The 20,769-nt window shown below is 48.5% G+C and overlaps 1 protein-coding gene across 1 annotated transcript in view; it reads left to right on the forward strand.

Annotated features, from left to right (window-relative positions):
• Nucleotides 1–20,769, forward strand: part of KCND3 (potassium voltage-gated channel subfamily D member 3) — a 222,947-nt gene that overhangs the window by 125,304 nt on the left and 76,874 nt on the right. The gene's annotated exons all lie outside the window — the stretch shown is intronic.

The following is a 20,769-nucleotide window of genomic DNA, read 5'->3' on the forward strand; positions in this document are numbered from 1 at the left end:
TGACCATCCATGCTCTTTCTGCAGACTCCGTCTGTTTCTGTAGCATTCTGACCCTAGGGCCAGCATCAGAATGCAGAGTCAAAGTCAGCCTGGCAGCTCAAGGTCCACCATGCTCAGAGCCGCTCCATCAGGATTTCCATAGCTGAGTCTTCATGGTAAAGACCCGTGGCCTGCTAGGAAACTGTAAAGGTTTACTTGTGAGAAGCTAATTTAGTGTCTATCGTGAGGGACATAAAATTGTGAAACTGACTTCTGTGATCTTGCCTGCTGGGGTTGGAAATTCCCATAGCTCCCGAGAGATAAAGGCAGACAACTAAGAGATACGGCGCTAATGGTTAAGGGAACACGCTCTGCACATGAGTGGCCCGATCCATCGGCTGTAGTATTCAGAGGCCAGTAAGGAAAATAAGGTTTCCGTATTTACTACAGATTGAATAGAGGAGATTTGATACAGGGAGTTGGTTATACAACTGTTGTGTGCTGGAAGAACACAAAGGGACACTGAAGTAACCCAGAGGTAATTACTACAAGAAGCAGCCACCATTTCTAGGGCTGGGAGTACAGGAGGAAAGCGTTACCAGAACCTAGACGTCAGAGGAGATGGCGCTGAGAGCTCAGATGAGGGGGTGCCGCCTGGCTGCTGCTGGTACTTCAAGGGTGCACAGATGCTGGTTCTGAAATGCCTGAAGGAGTGCCCAGAGCCAAGAGCCACCGCTACAGCTACACTGACAAGAGCAGGAAAAGTTAGGAAAGAACTTCCCTCCTGCCTTGCAGTCTCCTTCTAATACCTGCTATTAGCAAAGCCTGATAGAAAGCCAGTTATCAATGGAATCCACAGAGCTCCAGCTCAGAATAGAGCACAGACATGGTGGGAGCTGTGGCAGTAGGAGAGCAACTAGCACGATCATTTGCTGGATCTGTAACCTTGGGTAAGTTGCTTATCTTCTCTGTGCTTCAGTTTTCTCGTCTTTAAGACGGAAGGAACAATCACAGCATCACTGCACAGTTTAAATGAACTAACGCATGGAGAGCGCTCAGAACGGTACTTGGTACATAGCAAGAGCTTGTAAATTTTACCTGTAATTATTTTTACCAGGATGTATCTTGATTAATCTCTTTGCTTCCCATCCCACTCCCGCAAAAAACACACATAATGCGATTGCTGATATTTATTTAATATAAACGCTTTATTTCAGTGCCTGTGTGTGCAGATAGCTGTGTGTTTATTTTTTGGTAAGACATCTTCACATACACACAAACGCACACAGAGAGAGAAAGAACAGAGCTTGTCAGACATAAATCCCAAGCCTGGATCCCCCACTTACTGGCTGCTTGTTAACCTTTACCAATTCTAAGTGCCTCATCTGTGAAAGCCGCCGAATGCTGCTTGAGGTGATGCACGTGAAACGGCCTGGCAGTGAGATGAGTGAGCGCAGTGAGCGCCGTGGATGTTCTCTGTATTGGTTCCTCTCCTCCTTCCTGAGCACGTAGAGCAGTGGGTTGCCTGAAGCTTTGAGGACCCCATGACTGCCCCTCATCCATCTAGGCCAAGGCTGTGTGCAGACAGGCAGGACTGAGAGAGATCTAGGAGCAGTCTGGGTCAAAAGTAGGCTTAGCAGAATTCCCGCTGTGGTCCAGTTCTGTGTCGTGAGCACTCAGTGGTCTTTGTTCACATTTGGTCTTAGCTTCTGTTTCTGTTTCCAGTCTGTAAACAGGGACCACAAGATCCCTGGAAGAATATGTCACGTTACCCCCAGTTATTCAAGGTCCCACAGAGGCACTGAGATGGAGGAGGGTGAGGTGATGCTGTGACAAAAGGAGAGAGTTCAGGCTGCCAGACAGATTTGGAATAAAGGCGGGAAGGGAGCCTGTATCTCGGATTCCTGGGGGTCCCAGAGGCAGGGTGAGGGAGCCTCCAGGGGCTCCGTTTCTGTCTGATAATGCTAGCAGCTCGTGCATATCTAAGTCTCATGAGCTGATTGTCAAAGGTCTGACTTTCTGAGAGGAAACGTTATAATAAGGAAAACGAAAGGGATGGCAGTCACGTGTGCTGGTGTCCCTCCAGGGTGAGAGCCAGGCCTGCGCAGGATGATAGCATGTGGGATGGGCTCAAGACCACAGAGCTCAAGGGCACAAGCCCTGAGTCAAAGTGTCTCAGGTTCACATCCCAACTCATCACTTACTATTTGTATGACTCTGGGATAAAACCACTTAAATCCCCGGGCCTCAGTCTCCTCTGTAAAATCGGATGGTAGTTGAAAGGCTTATCGTAGAGTTTACATAAAATACATGCATAAAGCATTTCAACAGAACATTTGACATATAATAAGGGCTTAATAAATGTTTTTTATTATCAATAGCCAGCTGTTTATGATACCACAGGAGTCCCCCCCCTGTATCTACAAGGGATACATTTCAAGACCCTCCCAGTGGATGACTGAGATCACAGTACAACTGAATCCTATATGTACTATGTGTTTTCCTATACCAACTACCTATGATAATGTTTAATCTCTAAATTAGGCACAGTACTCCTGCCCTTTGGGGTCATTATTAGTAAAATAAGGGCGACTTGAACACAGGCACTGCCATACCATGACAGTCTTATAACCAAGAAGGTTACTAAGTGACTGACGGGCAGACAGCATAGACAGCAGCTACCCTGGACACGGGTTCACGTTCCAGGTGGGACAGAGGACAACATGAGATTTCATCATGTTACTCAGAGCAGCATGCAATTTAAAATTTATGAATTACTTATTCTTATAGTTTTCCAATTAATATTTTTTCAAACTGTGGTTAACCACAGACAACTAACTGAAACAGTGGCAAGGGAAGCTGTTGCTGCTGTAATAGCACTCACTTACAGAGTGCTCACGGTGCCAGGCCCTCTGCTAAGTGCTTTATGAAATCTTGTAATAACCCAGTGAGGCAGAGTCTCAGATCATCCCCCGATGCCTATGGCTTAGAGCAGGTTCTTCAGGGTCACTCAGTTTGTGCATATTGGATCATATTGGAACCGTGATCTTTCTGACCCCATAGCCTGTCCTGGGTCCTATACGATGCTCCGCTTTTCATTGCTCTCAGAGGGCTTTCTCCAAACTTCCTTCCAAATAATCAAATATTATCCTATTTACCTCTATCAAGTTGCCTGCCATGCTTTCCCTAGAAAATCTGTTTTTAAAGTTTTTCTCTCTTAAAAGTGCATGTTACTCTAGGAAAAGAGGGGATGAAGTCTCAGAAATCAATACTTTAGCAAGATCTTCATTCCAGTATGATAGAAGAGCTCCTGTTGAGAGGATGGACCCCGGCCTCCGCTGCTGCCACCGTGTGGGATAGCAGTGTGCAGTGACTCCACAGGGAATCCTAAGGCAGGCTTCCCTTCCAGCTTCATGGTCACAATCCTGTGTCCTTGGCATATTCAGAAAATATTCAAAATGTGTTGCTTTAGAAATCTATTCAAGAGAGAGTTCTGTTTTCATCCAGCTCCTAAAGGGGCTATGTTCTGTTTGACTCAAAAACCATATATGAAGCACCTACCTGATGCCAGACTCCGGACCAAGCTATCTACCATGGCTTACCTCATCCATTTTCTGCCCAAAGATGTGCCCAGAAAATGAATGCCAAAAACTTACATGTTATGGTCACTGAAGGTAACCACCAACTGAGGGTTACTGTGAGCCGGGCATTGTTCTAAACATATTTTACTGTTACTGACTCATTAAAAACTATTGTCATCCCCTTTCTACAGATGAAGGAACAGAGGCACAGAGAAGTTAGGTAACTTATCTGAGGTCACACAGGTGGCTAAATGGCAGAGCTAGGAAAAACAATAAAAATAATTTTTAATTAGCGCTCATGGGATAGTTCCATAATGTACATGAAAGTTTGCAGTGTCCTTCAGAGGGCTTCCTTGGGAAGCTGTATGTTGAATCCAATGATGTTAGCACTGATGATTGGTTGTAGAATTCCTCTCTGGAAATGGCCACTAAAGCCAATTTAGAAATCAAATAAGAAAGTCAGCCTTAATACATGAAGGTCATGTGTTGTTTTTGAATCAAACTAACACTACTTAGCTTCTCAGCCTTAGAGTGTGTGTGTGTTTAAAGAAATAAGAACATGGCTTGGCGCCCATAGCACAGTGGTTATGGCACCAGCCACAAGCACCAAAGTTGGCGGGTTCAAACCCAGCCTGGGCCAGCTAAGGCAGCAATGACAACTGCAATAAAAAAAAAAATAGCTGGGTGTTGTGGTGGGCACCTGTAGTTCCAGCTACCTGGGAGGCTGAGGCAAGAGAATCGCTTAAGCCCAAGAGTTGGAGGTTGCTGTGAGCTGTGATGCCATAGCACTCTACCGACTCTGTCTCAAAAAAAAAAAGAAAGAAAGAAAGAAAGAAGAACAGGGAAATACAGAAAGACAGAATTATATCTGCTTAATTTTGTTGTTAACCTAAAATTGCTCTTAAAAAGTCTATTTGAAAGTGAAACTAAAAGGCAGTGCCTGCGGCTCAAAGGAGTAGGCACCAGCCCCATATGCCCAAGGTGGTGAGTTCAAATCCAGCCCTGGCCGAAAACTGGGGGGAAAAAAAAAAAGTAAAACTAAAAAATAAAATGATGGAAATGATTTTACTTAAAAATCTGCACTGGCAAAACAAAAAATTTTCATAGTTGAGGGCATATAACTAAGTAAATGTCTTTAAGGAGTCCCAGAAAGAAGTCCCAACCTGTTTGGAACACCAACAGTATGACTGTACTATGTCGGAGTTGTTAGGCTCTCTCCTCTGACAAATTCTCCTTTGGATACATTATTTCTATGTTCTTTTAAAAAAAATGCTTATTTATAGTAACACCTAAAATTTCCCAGGTCCTGACCTCAGCTAGCACACGCATGCAGCATTCTGGTGGACGTATCCCCGACAGGGTCCATGCTGGCTCTTGCTCTGTGGACTCCTGACCCCTTTGGTCATAATTTAAATGTAACCAGAGACCAGCTTTCTCCTTTTCCCGTCTTTTCATAAAGGTCGTCCTAAAGTAAAATATGTCCTTTTAGCCAGTACCTACTCCCTAAATAAATCTGAACGTAAGACTGTGGTAGTTCTTTGAATTATTTTGTTAGGAAGTCATTGTGTGATACGATGAGATAACGTGTGAAAGGAAGCAGCAGGGGGCGATGGTACTCAGTAACTCTGACAAGGAAGCTGGGGAGTGTCAAGGTTCGGCCGCCTCTACCTGCTAGTAAGGCCTTGGCGTTCAGCACCATGGCCAAGGACACTTTCAGGATGGAGATGGGGTTGTTGGATTGCTGGCTGTTGCTGGAGCCAGCCTGCTCCCTACCACTGCCACCCACGCCTCTTTCCTATTTCCTGTCTCTTCCTTGGCCTCTCTCGTATGTGACCATTCTTTCTGTTGCTCTATGATCACATCTGTCTCCTTCCATGTCTTTTCCCCTCATCCATTCTTTCCTTCCCCCCTCCCCACACTTACACACACACACACACACACACACCCCTGCTATTCTGTTGCTCCTTGGAAATCCTTGCCCTTTTCTCCCGACCTGTCTGTGAGCTCACGGCTGGGGACTGCAGCAAGTCAATCTGAAGGGCATAGTTTGGGAAACTGCTTGACCTTGCCGAGTCAGGAGTTCCTCCCGAGATGCCTTCTGTGGTCACAGGATCCCTCCCAGTACAGCAAAAATGCAGCAGTGGTGAGGGATGATTGGGGTCTGGAGGACATGAAGACAGTGAGACTACACAAAAATAAGGCTGGGTGCAAGGACGTCCTCCGTTTGCTCCTCTTTCTTTATGGTGTTTCCTTCAGCTCTTAAAAAGCCAGATAATGAAGTCCCAGAATAATTATTAGAATTTATATTTCACTGAAATACGGAGGGAGGGAAAAGAAAGAACCAGGCCAGATTCCTAAAGAAGGGACATTCTCACGTGAGGTTCTCCCCAACCCAGGCCCCTCACCCAGAGCAAGTGCAAGACTCTCCACTAGACAGCAACCTTGGGAGTGACCTCCATGCTCCCTGGGTGGGTCCTCAGGGCCTGCTGAATGTGCCGTTCCCTAGCACTTGTCAATGAGTGCCACCTGGGACCAAGAGGACACTGTGCCATCCTTCTCACCTTCCCCATCTGGTCATCCAGACACCCACCCCCTACCACATCTAACTGCCTCACGAGCCACCCTCAGAGTTACCAGAAGGGGCTCCTGATCCTGCTCTGTTCCCCATGTCAGTCAAGGCTGAGCCGCTCATCTTATCTATCACCCAGGGCAGGCTCCACCTCAGCCCCGATGCCATGCTTTCCTCCCTTCTTTGCCCCTAATTCCGGTCATCATCAAGTCCAGCGAACCTGCCTCCTCAGTAACTCTCAAACCAGTCCTCCCTCCACTCTATCCCCACTACTACTTGTTAGTTAACCCCTCTTGATTTCTACCCTGGGTTATTTTCATTGTCTTTCAGACAGTCTCTCTGCATCCTGCCTTATTCACTCCAGTCCAACCTCCATTTTTTATTTCTAAAACACATTTTGATTCTGTTGCTATTTTCCTTTAAACCTTTTATTCATTTTAAGGCAGGGTCTCAGTCTCCTGCCCAGGCTAGAATGCAGTGGCGTCATCATAGCTCACTGTAACCTCACACTCCTGGGCTCAACCAATGTTCCTGCCTCCCAAATAGTTGGGACTACAGGCACCCACTACCATGCTGGCTAATTTTTCTGTTTTTAGTAAAGACAGGGTCTCACTCTTGCTCAGGCTGGTCTCAAATTCCTGACCTCAAGCAATCCTCCCACCTGGGATTACAGGCGTGAGCCACTGTATCTGACCTTAAAACCCTTTAAATCTCTCCCCATCACATGCAGGATCAAGTTCAAACTCCATCATGAGCCATGACGGGCTCCCTGAGTCTTCTGTGACCTGCCTCTCCAACCATGTTGTCCTCTGCTTGCCCTTGTAACCCTGCCAGAGCAGATGAATGACTATTTTGGAAAGCACGATGTTATTTAATGCTTGTGTGTTTGCATGCGATATTACTTCTTGGAATACCTTTTCTCCGTTGTCTTCCCGGGAGACTCCCATCCATCCTTCAACTCTCAGGTTAAGTATCTCCTCCTTGGTGAAGGCATCCTGCTTGCCCAATCTTTCCTTTGCAACCCTACCTTAATGATCGATTTAAATTTTCATCTCTCCCATCTAGACTATACGCTGGTTTTATTTTTCTATTTCCCCAAATATATAGGATAGTCATTGGCTGACACATACCCGGTGAAGAAGAAATATTTGATGAAGGAATGAACTTGCAACTAGGGAGTCTGGGTAACCTTAAACATGTCATATAACCTTCCTGAGACTTAATTTCTTCGTCTATAAAATGAGGATAATAATGCCTACCTTACAGAGTTGTTGTGTGGATTTTATGAAATAAAATAAGAAAAGTACCTAGCCCTGCCCAGCCCATGTGGCAACTCAGTAAATGTATTTTCTTTAACTTTTCTCTTCTTTCTACTCTTTGCTATAATTAGTCCAGCCTATTCTAATCACAACGTACAAAGACAGAAGAGAAATCTCAAACGCCAAGTCCCAAGGTGCCTAGATGGGAACAGTCAGCTATTGCACATCTGGTAGGAACACAGTATCCTCACACCTCAAACTCGTCTATCACCCAAGATCAGCCAGTCTCCTGGTCTGTGTTTGTGGAGGTCAACTGAGGCCTGGCAACAGTTAGATCTGAGGACTGATCATGCGCCAGGCACCCTTCCAGATGCCTTATCCGTCACGACTCTTTCAGTATCACAGCAACCCTGTGAGAGTAAACTGATATTGCCCCATTTTCCAGAGAAGGAAACTGAGTCAAGGGATGTTAGGGTGTGTGTTTTATAGGTAGTAGAGTAAGGATTGACCCAAATAATATTACCTTACAGCCTATGTTTTGAACTCCTACAACATTCTGTCCAGCACTGATGAAGGATATTGTGAAAACTAATGGTTCCATATCCATGAAAGACCTGATCCCCTGGTTTCTGAGACTTGGTGATACAGTTTATAGACTCATCATATTAGACTTTGGGGTAAACTCCAGTGACCCCATTGCCTAGTTCATGGTTTTGCATTGTAAAACTCATTGTTACCATCATTTGTCAATAAACCTTAAGAGGATAGAGCGTTTCCGAGTTCCCAAGGGTTTGGAACATTAGCTTTCAGCCCATGGGCCATTTTACCTGGGTTTTGAAAGTGAAATTCTATTGGAACGTGGCTTTGCCCATTCATGTATGTATCGTCTATGATTGCCTTTGCACTACAGTGGCAACACTGAGTGGTTGTGGCAGAGGCTTTAGGGGCTGGGGGCTGCAAACCTAAAATATTTAGTACCTGGCCCTTCGTTGACAAAGTTTGCCAACCCCGTCAGCTAGTATTGTACTTTCAGCCAGTGGCCTCTTGTCAAAGCAGGGTGGAAAAAATCACAACGATTTCTTGTATCTGGTCAGAGTCTCCAGAGGCTGTTCCCTTCCCAGCCAGGGCCCGGCACTAACAAAGCCCTCGTTTCTCCAGGCCGTGGAGGATGCATCTTCTCCTTCAGGGCGTCTGTGCAGCCCAGGATGGGAGCAGGTGGGTGCAGTCTGGGTGGTGCTAGCTCTGTGGATGATCTTTGGGCTGGATTTCTTCTGCTGGTTCTGGGGTCTCTAGCATGACTCAAGCCCCAGGAGCCCAGATAAAGTGGCAGAGCAGAGCAGTCAAGACAAATTTCCTGACCCCACAGAGGCTGCCGGAGGCGGCCCACTGATGGATGGCATGAGGAAGAATTTCTCAGTTGCCGCCTAATCTGTGCCTGGGAAATAAATTGCTCTTGTCACTGGTGTCTGCCCTGGCCCTGCAGGCTCCTCTTTCCTGCAGAGCTCTCCCTGCACTCCCACCCCTGCTCTGCCAGCCTGGAAATGCTGCCTCAGGGAGCAGGGAAGGAGAGGACAAGAGAAGAACAAGAGGATGGCACTTTCTGCCTCTCTCCCAGTGGGCCCCACCTGGCACCAGCTTCCTTCCATGAACACAGGAGCAGGGTCCTATAGTGAACCTGGGGCAAGACTTAGGGCCCCAGTCTTCTAGTCTGCACAGTGATAAGGCTTTTAAAGTGATCTCAAAAACTATTATTCCAAAGTCCTGAGACTGGTCTGGAGGAGGCAAAGGAAAGGGACTTGCATAGCTGAAGTCTAGAGGGGTCCCAAAAATCTAAACATGAAGCCTGAATCTTTGTGCCTGAAGTTGGAACACATCTTCATTGCGACCCAGGGTCATCCAGGGATGCTCACCTCTGACAGCCTTCCCTTAGGGAACTCTCCCTTTATCTTTTTAAAGGAACCCCCACCCCCATTGTCATCTGTTCTTTCCCCCTCACCCTGTGCACACATGCATGCCCATCACCCATACGTCTTGCCTCTTGGCTTTACACAAAAAGGCATCCTCCACTGGGCACCATCTAAGATCCCATGAGTCCCTTTGGAAGTAGGAGATGGTGAGATGGGCTCCGTTGGACAGCTCCTGCTTGAGAGAGGACTTCCCTTGAGACCTACAGGTGGACTCTCTTGCTAGGAGCTAAGTCTTCACTGAGCTATCCCATTGATAATCTAATAACATAGGCACAGACATTGGCTAAGAGCTCAAAGAGCTCCCAGGCTCAAAGTTTTTCTCTCTGGATGGAAGGACCAGCTGCCCCTTGACATCTGGCCAACCCAGGAAGGCGTAACAGAGGAGGCGGTGTTTCACTAGCTACCTGAATGAGAGAGGAGTGCTCGCTTCTCATGGGGCAAGGACAGAAGAGGGGTCACCTCCCTGCTGAGGCAGACATAATCGCAGGCTCATCCTGGGAACTAAACTGGATCTGTCACTGCGATTTCACAGCTGCAACTCAGAGGTGGATATGGCTGAGGAGGGCGCTTGGGCATGTGGGTCATGCATTAGCAGCATGGATAGGGCTAAATCTCAAGCAAAGAGGCTGGGGATGGGGGAGATGGAGAAGCTGTAGCTGGGCTCCAAATCCTCTCCCACCCCACGAGCACCTTTTCCCCAAGGGACTGGGCACGAGATGTCAGTGATTTTGTCCCACCGTGGGGTAGTTTTGTTAGCCACCTAACAAGGAAATTAGCACCCAAGTTATTAGGGTTAATCAGGCACCCAAGTTGTTAGAAGCCAGTCAAGCAGGCCTAAAGACAAATCCACATTTACTAGTCATGCGGCCTTGGTTTAACTATTTACTCTCCCTAAGCTGCCATTTCCTGACCTGTTAAATGGAATTAGCAGTAGCTATTTCTGAGGAGTTTTGTGTGGCTTAAATGAGACAGTACACTTGTCACTGGCACTAAGTAGGTGCTCAGTAAATTAATTAGTTTACCGTATTTTCTAAGTGTCCACCATAACTGTTTTTGGTAGTACCGAAGACTGCAACTTACATCAGCTTCAGCTCGAGCTATCAGAATGGCACCAACGAGGTCATTTCCTCAGGATTGTTCCTGATTGGCCTTCCTGGAGCTGCTTTCCAGGAGAATGTTCAAACTTCCTTCCCAAAAGGGGTTGAGGTGGGGGAAAGGCTCTTTCATACCACCAGCCATCCCGGCATCACCAGTAGGGTGGAGTAGATAGGATCTCTAAACTCTCATCTTAGCAAAGAGCATCCGCTTCCCTGGGCTATTGGGAGGAACAAATGACTCTGCATGTAAACAGCTCAGGACGGTGATTGCCACATGATACAGGCTTGATGAATACTCACTCCTGTTGTTTTAGTAGGGCTGGACTTGCATGGAAACAAAGGGCATTCGGTGGGAGGATCTTCTGGCTCTCCATCTCCACTGAGTAAAACTATAGTGCATAAGGTGTAAGGTAGACACGGGGAAGTACTTCCTGACTGTACTCCGTAAAACACACATACTATGGCTTCTGAAAACCAATGTCCAGCCTCAAACAGTGCCCAGGGATAAAGGCAAATATTTCCAAGGAAATTCCTGGTTCTGCTCCCCAGCTGTGCCCCAGTGCCTCTCAGGTCTCCCCAGTGGCTGTAGCTGGGCTCAGAGACAGAACAACTCGAGAATTGCAGGGCTTTGGGGAGTCATCCCAGCCCCCAGCTCCTTCCCCTTGGTGCCTTCCCAGGCTCACTGAGGTCTCTCCTCTTCTTAGATGAGGTGATGCTGAGACTCACGTGACCCACAGAGCTTATCACCAGGCATCCGTTGCAGGCTATACCACCTTGGGGGGACTTGGGAGAAGAGAACCTCCAAAGCAGTGATTCTCTACTTTCCTAATGCCGTGACCCTTTAATATAGTTCCCCATGTTGTGGTGACCCCTAACCATGAAATTATTTTCATTGCTACTTCATAACCGAAATTTTGCTACTGTCAAGAATCGTAATGTAAATATCTGATATGCAGGAGACCGCCAAAGGGGTCACGACCACAGGTTGAGAGCCACCACTCTAAAGGGTCAGCAATGCAGCTCCCGACAGTGGCCTCCCAGCAGGAGCCTGCAGCATAGCATCACCTCGTCGGGCCTTGTGGGCCGTGCTGGGGAGTTTGGATCTTCTAAAGCAGTGTGAACCAAGAAACATTTTAAATAGGAGGTATGCATGATCAAATTTGTTTTTTGAAAGGTCACTCTTGCTGCTGTGTGGACAAAGAACTAAACGTGAGGAGAAGGGAGGAAGGAAGACCAGAGAGAGGGCTATTGCATTGGTGGTCCCAGAAGGCTCCCCTGCCAAGGTGACATTTGAGCAGAGATCTGAATAAAGTTAGCCAAGTGGCAGAGGGAGGAGTTGAGTGCAAAGATCCTAAGGCAGGAGTGTCCTAGTTTGATCAAGGATGGGCAGGGGTTAGGGGATACTGGGCACAGTGTGTCTAAGTAGAGCTAGCCAGGGAAAAAGAATAGGCCCTGAGGTTAGAGAGACAGTGGGGAACTGGATCATGGGAGGTCTTAGAGTAGAGTGACCAACTACCCCAGTTGGCCTGGGGCTGAGGGGTTTCCTGGAAGGTGGACTTTCAGGGCTAAAACCAGCAGAACCAACCTATCCACCACTGCCAGAAGGACCCACCATACTTTTAGTGGCCCACAAAAATGTTTTCATTTTAATTCTTGTAAATCAGAAGAAAAATGAATACAATAATAATGAATATACAATAAGGGATCCAGCCTGGATTATATTTTCTTTATGTTCATGCTGTTGTAAAGTCTAATTTTCAGTAATTTTTTATGGAAGAAGGGAACCATGAAAGCAAAGAGCCGACAGAAATCCTAACGCAACCCTAAAAACCAGGATGGTTAGTTGCCCTTCTATATTTTGAGGCTTTGGGGGGACTTTGGCTCAGTAGTGATTGATCTTCCTCCCATTTTACAGAGAAGAGAACTGAGATCTTGAAGGGTCAGGTAAGGCAGCCCCTTGGAGATGTTGGCAGGTTGGCCTGAGAAATGGCGAAAGAAGAAGGGGTGAGGCTCGGCGCCCATAGCACAGTGGTTACGGCTCCAGCCACATACACCAGGGTTTGTGGGTTTGAATCCGACCTAGACCAACCGCAACCAAAAAATAGCCAGGTGTTGTGGCAGGTACCTGTAGTCCCAGCTACTTGGGAGGCTGAGGCAAGAGAATTGCTTCAGTCCAAGAATTTGAGGTTTCTGTGAGCTGTGATGCCAAGGCACTCTACTGAGGGTGACATAGAGAGACTATCTCAAAAAAAAGAAGGGGTGAGATGGAACCAAGAAATATTCAAGTGGTGGAGGCAACAAGACTTGATGACTGCTTCAGTGTGTGCCTTTGGTGGGCAGGGGCGAGAGGAGCAGAGGCCTACGTAACTCAGTTCACTATCTTGAACAGCCACATGCTTGAAGGTGCCTTCTCCAGAGGTGTAGAACATGACAGTCACCACTCTTGGGCAAGTCGCCCATCTCCAAAATGAGGGTTCTGAAAGCCACCTCATAGCATTATTGCAACAATCCAAAGACTTTTGTAAATAATCCAAATGAAAGGTCTTGGGGCACGGTAGGTGCTCACAGACCTGTGCTGGACCTTCCCAAAGTCCAGGATCACTCATTCACTCATTCACGTGGTTGGTCACCAGATACTTAGTTTAGAGGGAGGGACAGACAGTAAAGAAATGAAAATCGTGTTACTGGGGCCGATAGGTGCTCTTAAGAAAAATTGTGTAAGAAGATGAACGTGGATGGGGCTCTTTAGATAGGGTGAGAAAGCCTCCTCTGTGGACAGGTGAGTTCACCTGTAGCTGGGGAGGCCCTTTTTCTGAGAAAGGGGGGCATGCCCAGGAGTGCTGTAGGTCCCAGAACAAAACAGAGAGGAGAAGGCAGGCAGCTGGAGTCCCCTGAAGTCTGGACCAATTGGTTGTCACAGTAGATTTGCTAATGAGACAATAATTACCACACTGTTCTTCCAACAGAGGGCTGCCAGCACCCTCCCCTTAATAAGGGGTGGGTATTTACTTCTCCCTGCTGTAGTGCTGGCAAAAAGAGCCTCAGGAGCTCAGCCAGGAGAGGAGGAGGACAACAGTCCCCCCAGCAGCCCACAGGAACACTTCGACTCTGTCCCCACTACCTGGGTCAGCAAAACCAGTGCAGGCGGCTCCATTCTCCTTCCCACCCCAGGGCTGCACTCGCAGGCTGCCTCCCCTTTCTCCCGGGGGGCCGTGGAGCCCAGAGCATCTGCGAACAGGAACACTGATCCTAGAAACCATACAGGGCTGCTGTGAGACTTACTCAAAGTAACGAACGTGGAAAGTGCCTTGTAAACTGTAAGACATTATACAGATGTTCACTTACGTCTTGTAAATGAGCCGATGAGAGAAGGCTCGGGATGAGTGCCCAGGAGCTGGGTGGAGGCAGAGAAAGTTAAAGGGGGAGGAGGGGCCACACAAAGCACCCCCAGGGACTGAGACCCAACAGAAAGACAGTGTGTCAAAGGTCCATGAATAAACATGAGGCATCTTGCGACTCCAATCTGCCTTAATTGTGCTCCAGTTAAGGAGGTAGACAGGCGGCTGCTGGGTTCTCCCAGGCAGGAGGGCCCCCTTCTCTCCCACTGCTTAGCTGCTTACCCAGAGTACCCAGGACAGGATCCCCCAGGGTGGTTCTCCTCCCTCTTCCATCCCAGTCTGGCCCCTAGTCCTTCCTGCTCCCCTGACCCCCAGCAATGCAGTCACTTGGGGAGTGAAACCAGTGCTTGTAAGAGAGAACATGCTGGCAGGAAGCTGGGCATTGAAGGAGAGCTGGGATTACCAGGCCACTGCCAGCCGCCCTTTCAGACTGGATCGTGCTTATGGCACAGGGGCTGTGCCCTGCACTGTACTGAGGTTTCTGCTCCTATCCTGGGTAATCCAGCCACTAGCCCTGTGTGGACCCCAAGAGGGTAAGTAACTTGGCCAAGGTCTCACACTTATCCGGCAAGGTTCCCAGGCTTCTGAGACCAAAGAGCATGTTTCTTTTACTCAGATGTCTAAAAATACCTCTGTAACCCATGTCAGCACCCTCCCTGGGAGCTGAGGTGGAGCACAGCAGCGCCCTGTGTCCTCCTCTCAACCCCCCTCCTGAGGCAGGTGGGAGTACAGAACAGTCCCCTTGGGTGTTGACCAGGGAGCATTCTGGAGGGTGCCGAGGGGTCTGCATCCCAGTCTGCTCACCCACCTTCCCACCCTGGCTTCTAGTTGGGGTTGTCCAATAGGGAGTTCTGGTAAGAGCATGGGGGAGGGAGGAAGGTAAGCTTGGGGCCTGGTTGGTGGCCTCCCTGTAGGTCACCTGGGACTGGCTGTGTCCCACAGTGGGAGGCCCCATTCAAGGGGACCCCTTCTAACAATTCCCTGTTCCTGGGTCTCATTCCTCACTCTGTTAGCCTTGAGTCAGTAGTGGCACTGCTGCGCTTACTCTGACAAGTGGTGGCTTCTGCAGACCGTGCCCATGTCTCTGTAGGCAGCCCCTTTGTGAACCTTCCCCCATCCCCTAACCTGAGGGTGCCATCTGTCTGGGGTGGAGAGGTGCAGCTGGGGTTATGGGAAAGGCCTAAGGTGAGGTGCATGGTCCTCCCAGACTCATGTAGAGGGAAGGACATAGACCTTGACCCGCTCCACAAAGATATGTACTTTGAAGCTTCCCAAATTCCAGCAGTTTGGCAAAAGACCCCAGTAGCCTATTGGAAGATCCCTCTTCAGCCTTCCCTGGTCAGCCAGTATGTGATCATTAGCATAAGATACAGACTCTGCTCAAGGAGGGACATCAGGATGTAACTAAGGTGTGAAAAGTAATCATAGGCTGGTGATTAGAGTCACTGTTGGCTGTCACTTGCTGGAACACGCCTCCCTGGACCTTGGACAGTGAGTGAGATTAGTGAGCTTTGGGATAACAGGCACCAAGAGCTGTAATACTCAGGGAAGAGATGGGTAGACTTGCCCCAGCAAGGGAGTCGGCTGGAATGGGGAGGCTTGGAGGCTGCCCACATGGACAGGCTGGGGTACTGAGGGGTCAGGAACATCCCAGTCCTGGGGCCTCCAGAGCAAGGACAGTGGTATTGCATTTCTGCTTCTGAGGTTTCATTGCGGTTTGACCTCAGCCTCACTCCCCCATGGGCCTAAGATCCCAGCTTCACACAGGGGTCCCCAGGGGTGGTGAGAGGAGCCTGTCAGGCCAAGATAGAGACTGGGTACAGAGTGGGGTGAGCACAGAGGCTGCAGGACTGACAAAGCCACTAACTCTGCCAATGACATGGTGTCAGGGCTATAGAGGGCCCCCTAAGAAATGGTAGTGGGATTCTTCGGGTCCTTCCAAGTTCACAAACAGCACAGACTAGGCAGTGTGACCTAGTTTCACATCTTGCCCAAGAGGAATCCAGCATCAGGAAGCTGGGGTTCAAGCTCCAGCTCAACACTGGAGAGTGCTGAGGAGCGCAGGCAGTGCTATTGCTAACTTAAGGCTTCCATCCCCTTATCTCTTAAGAGGGTGTGGGGTACCTATCTTGAGGTTAATGATGAAGGCATTTGCAAATGTGGGTGGTATTTCAGTAAAAGCAACTAAGAGCAGGATGTCTTTGTCACTGGGAGTCACACTGTGCTATTACCCTTCTATACCCAACTCCACGAGTACCAGCCCCTGCCCAGTCTGTGTCTCACCCACTGCCTGCCCATTCTTGCCCCTGTGCCTCCCCCTTTGGACAGCCAGCACTCCTCCCACATGGCTTATTTTCTCCTGCCTCTGTCTCTGCCTCTGAGCTCACCAAAGTCCCTCTCTAAGCTGAGCACCCCTAGACACGGCAGAGAAGGAGATATGGCTGCAGCCCAGAGGATTCTCCTGATGCCACCATCCTCAGGGAGCCTCGAAAACACATTCCCCAGCTGGGTGACAGAATCAGCAAATAAATACAAGGAGATATATATAGATAGATATATGTAGATATATATTAGTAAAACTATGCCCAAATATTGCATGGGACATACTTAGTACTAAAAAAGTTTTCACATTTATCTAAAATTCAAATTTACTTAGACAACCTATATTTTATCTGGCATTCCTACCCCCAATCAAGAAGGTTCCCAGGGCGGCACCTATAGCTCAGTGGGTAGGGTGCCAGCCACATACACCAAGGCTGGTGGGTTCGAACCCGGCACCAGCCAGCTAAATAGCAATGACAACTGCAGCCAAAAAATAGCCAGGCATTGTGGCGGATGCCTATAGTCCCAGCTACTTGGGAGGCTGAGGTAAAAGAATCGCTTCAGCCCAAGAGTTGGAGGTTGCTGTGAGCTGTGACGCTATAGCACTCTACCCAGGGTGACAGCTTGAGACTGTCTCAAAAAAAATAAAATAAAATAAAAAAGAAGAAGGCAGCTCCCAGATAGAGTCAGCGGCCTGCTGCCTGCTTCGTTCCATGGGCCAGAGGCCATCCTGTAGGGTGGGAACATCAGGGGCCCCATAAGCTAGCCTGCCTTCGGTTCCTTCTAAGACTCCAAGAACCTTCAAACAATAATCCATTCATCAGATATTTTGCGAACATCTCCCTTATGTCAATCTCTGTCCTGAGCACTGGAGTTACAACAGTGAATGGAAAATAACAAAAATCTCGTCTTGCATAACCATCATGTTTGGAGGAAACACCAAATGTTAAGTGCCATGGTAAGCACTTTGCATGTCATCTTCCCCCAGACTCACAAGCGTGGTATTTTACAGATGAGGAAATCCATGTTTATTGAGGTTAATCATTTATCCATTCATTCAACCCTTATTTATTGAGCACCTCCCAGGTTCCTTGGTGCACTGTTCTCAGTGCCGGAACACAGCAGTGATCAGAGCAGGTGAACACACGCTCCCCCCACACACACACGGAGCTCACATTCCAGTGGGGAGACAGGAATAAGCAGAATACAATGGAGAGTATGTGAGTGTCGTGAGACGTGTAAAACAAGGAAGAAGGCTATGGAGGGCTGGGATGCCCCGTGTCATTCACATTAGGGGGTCAAGGAGGCCCCTGAAGTTTGAGCAAAGATATGAAGGAAGTGAGAGAGGAATAGGGAGGTGGAGGAGATTCCACCCCAGGACCCCAAGTGGTGCTGCTTCTAGGGCCCGGCTCCCACTCATGTGCATTTCTGTGCAGAAGACCTCAATCGAAGGATTGAAGGTCTGCAACCTACCTTCCCCATATGTGATTTCATCGAATCCGCACCCCAGAACAATCCTGAAGATAAGGTCTATTATCACACTTTCTCAGAAAGGGAAGAGGAAATGACTCAAAAAGATGAAATGATCTGCTGGAAATTCCAGCCTGGTTGTTCCATTTCCAAGTCTGCCGAGCATAATGGGAAGCACGTGGCTTGGGCTGTCTGAATATCATTGCACAACTCACTTGATTGACTTCCTAAGCCCCAATTTCCCTGAAAAGTGGGGTTTGTGTTTCCTACTGAAGATCAGCAGATAAAGCGTCTCACTCGCTGCATTTGTGCTGCTAACTGTTACTCTAAGACAAATGTTCCACTGCTCAAATCACCCTGAGGAGCAGTGTTAAAGGGTGTGGGGCTCAGGACCTGGGGAGAAAGGGGTCGTGGAGAGGACCAGGACTGGGGAGTGGAGAAAACACTGGCAGAGCGAAGCTGGCAAGAAAACCACTGCTAGGCAAGCCCACCTGCTTTGAGAGCAGACGCATAAATGTTGCTTAAACCTAAGTGGCGCGACTCAGTTATTGTAATTACACTGGTTTGAGGTTATGACTTCAGCAATTTTATTTTTCTGTTTGAGGCGCTGGCTCATTTTTTATGCATGCACAGGAACTAATTGCATCCCGGAGAATGCTCTCCGCCTGTTGGTCTGGAGGTGCACCGCCATATGCTTGGTGTGTGCATAATTAACCCAGTGCAGCTGCACTCCCCTCTGTCTGGATTATGGATTCGATTTCAGTTTCACTCTCAGGCAAGAGACCCACAATTCATATTTATTAAAATGATTATCCCTTAGAAGAGGTGTCGGGGACAGATCCCAGCACCAGACTGGAAGCCTTGTGGGCCAGGCTCATGCAGATGACGTCCTTTGCCGAGCATGGCACAGCTTGGGCTCGGTCCCTGCTGGCCCACAGAAAGGACCCCCAGCCTGCCAGGCGAGCTGCCACCAGGCCCCACAGAGAGCTCTGGGCCGCCTCGGAGGTTTTGAGGCTATTTTCCTGGCATCTGTGACTTTCTGTTCCTGGACTTGCTCTGCTAATCCGGCTCTCTCCCGTCTTCTCCCTGCCAGCCTCTGCCAAATCATGACAGCCACCGGCCACTCAGACTACCTTTCCAGATAAGAGCTATCAGCACCTGGAATAGGGACTTAGAGCCAGCACCTGATTACTGTTGAGCAAGGCAGGTGGTTAGGATGAAAAGAAGGTAAAGCAATGCGCCACTAATCCTCCAGAGTAGAAACCTGAGCCTGTGACCTCTACAAAGAGTCGATTGTCCAGGCAGTGGCAGCTTTAGAGACTGATGGCTCAGGGGCTTGTAGGCTAGTACAGAAGGAGGCCAGAGGAAGCCAGCCAAGGAGCTAGCCATCTAGGTAAATGCCCCTAGATCTTTTCTGCTCTCAGCAAGTGGGCCACATCATCCAGAGCCCACCCAGGATCCCCACCAAGCTGTGAGCCACTCTTGGTCCCCTAGCCAGAGCCCCCTCCTGGTGGTGCTGTGTGGGACACACAGGCCCTGAGCATTCACATCATGCCAGGTTCCCTGCTAGGTGCTGGGATCGGGAATACAAAGAAGAATCAGAAACAGCCTTGGTCCTGAAGAGCTCATGTCTTGTGGAGAAGACAGATAACATATACAAATGGTTGTTGCAATGCAGTGGGACAAAGACCGTGATGTGGTGGTGTTTACAGAGGTTTGAACACAGAGAAGGGAGTGACTACGTTTGCCAGGAGAAGTTGTTGAGACTTTCACTGAGTCCAAATGAGTTTAGGGGCAGAATGGGAACAGCAAAATTTCATTTATTTCACAGAGTCATGTGAACACTTCTGTGCTAAGCAGGAGCCTGCCTTCTAGGGGAAAACTTTCACATTGCACTCACTCAGCAAGCATTTATCAACCCCCCACCATAACATATGCCAGGCACTGTATTAGACTCAGAAGTTATGAAGATGATTAGACACAGTGGTTGCCCGGATCTAGAAGGAGACAGACAGACAAAAAAAAAAAAAAAAAACGTGCATTGTGGCTTAGCACTGGTAGCTAAGTGGCTAGGGCACCAGCCAAGTACACTGGGGCTGGTGGGCTCGAACCCAGCCCAGGCCTGCCAAACAACAATGACAACTACAATAAGAAAATAGCCTGGTGTTGTGGTGGGTGCCTTTAATCCCAACTACTTGGAGCTGAAGCAAGACAATCACTTAAGTCTGAGAGTTTGGAGTTGCTGTGAGCTGCGACGCTACGGCACTTTACTGAGGGTTACATAGTGAAACTCTGTCTCAAAAAACATATAGATACATGTATATTTATGTGTATATGTATATATATGTGTGTGCCAGTGGAATATGCCCATCACAAGAGCAGTCTTTTCAAAATACAGAGAGGAAGGAACAACTGCTTATGTGTATGGGGAGATGAGCAGCCCAGGAAGACTTCCTAGGGATGGTTATCTTCAAGGTGGGTTTTGAAGAATGATTAGGAGTTGTCAAATTAACAGTGGCAGGAGTGGGAGTCAGGATGGTTATAAGGATGGTGGAAATAATTATAAAGACAGGAACAGCTGGGATATTCAGGAGCTCAACAATAACACGAATAAGAGAAACACAAGGTGTCCCAGCATTGAAGGGAAACCTAAATGCCAAATTACTGTCGTGGGGAATAAATGGTACACAGGGTTTCTTTGCACATGAGAAACTTACTCAGCTTGGTCTCAGCAGTTGTGGCGTAAGCTCTGAGTGGACATGCCATGTGGGCGTTTGAACATGGACTCAGCCTTCTTTTGCCTCCGGTGAGGTCACTGGTCACTCTCCCAGACCCAGACCTGAAAATGCTCAGGGGCTACTCCTGAGTTAAGACAAACATGACAAAGTCACCTGGTGCAGTGGCTCTCAGAGTGTCAGAACCACCTGAGAGCTGTCCTCACATACTACTCTCTGTCTGCTAGGGGTCCCCACTCTGTGAGCCCTGGATGTGCCCTGGGGGTCCTTCACTCCATGAGCCCAGGCTGTGCCCTGGGGGTCCTCACTTAGTGAGCCCAGGCTGTGCCCCAGGGGTCCCCACTCCATGAGCCCAGGCTGTGCCCTGGGGGTCCTCACTCAGTGAGCCCAGG

Source organism: Otolemur garnettii, unplaced genomic scaffold (assembly GCF_000181295.1).
Source record: "Otolemur garnettii isolate 467f Iridium unplaced genomic scaffold, OtoGar3 scaffold00073, whole genome shotgun sequence".
In the NCBI taxonomy this organism is placed as follows: Eukaryota; Metazoa; Chordata; class Mammalia; order Primates; family Galagidae; genus Otolemur; species Otolemur garnettii.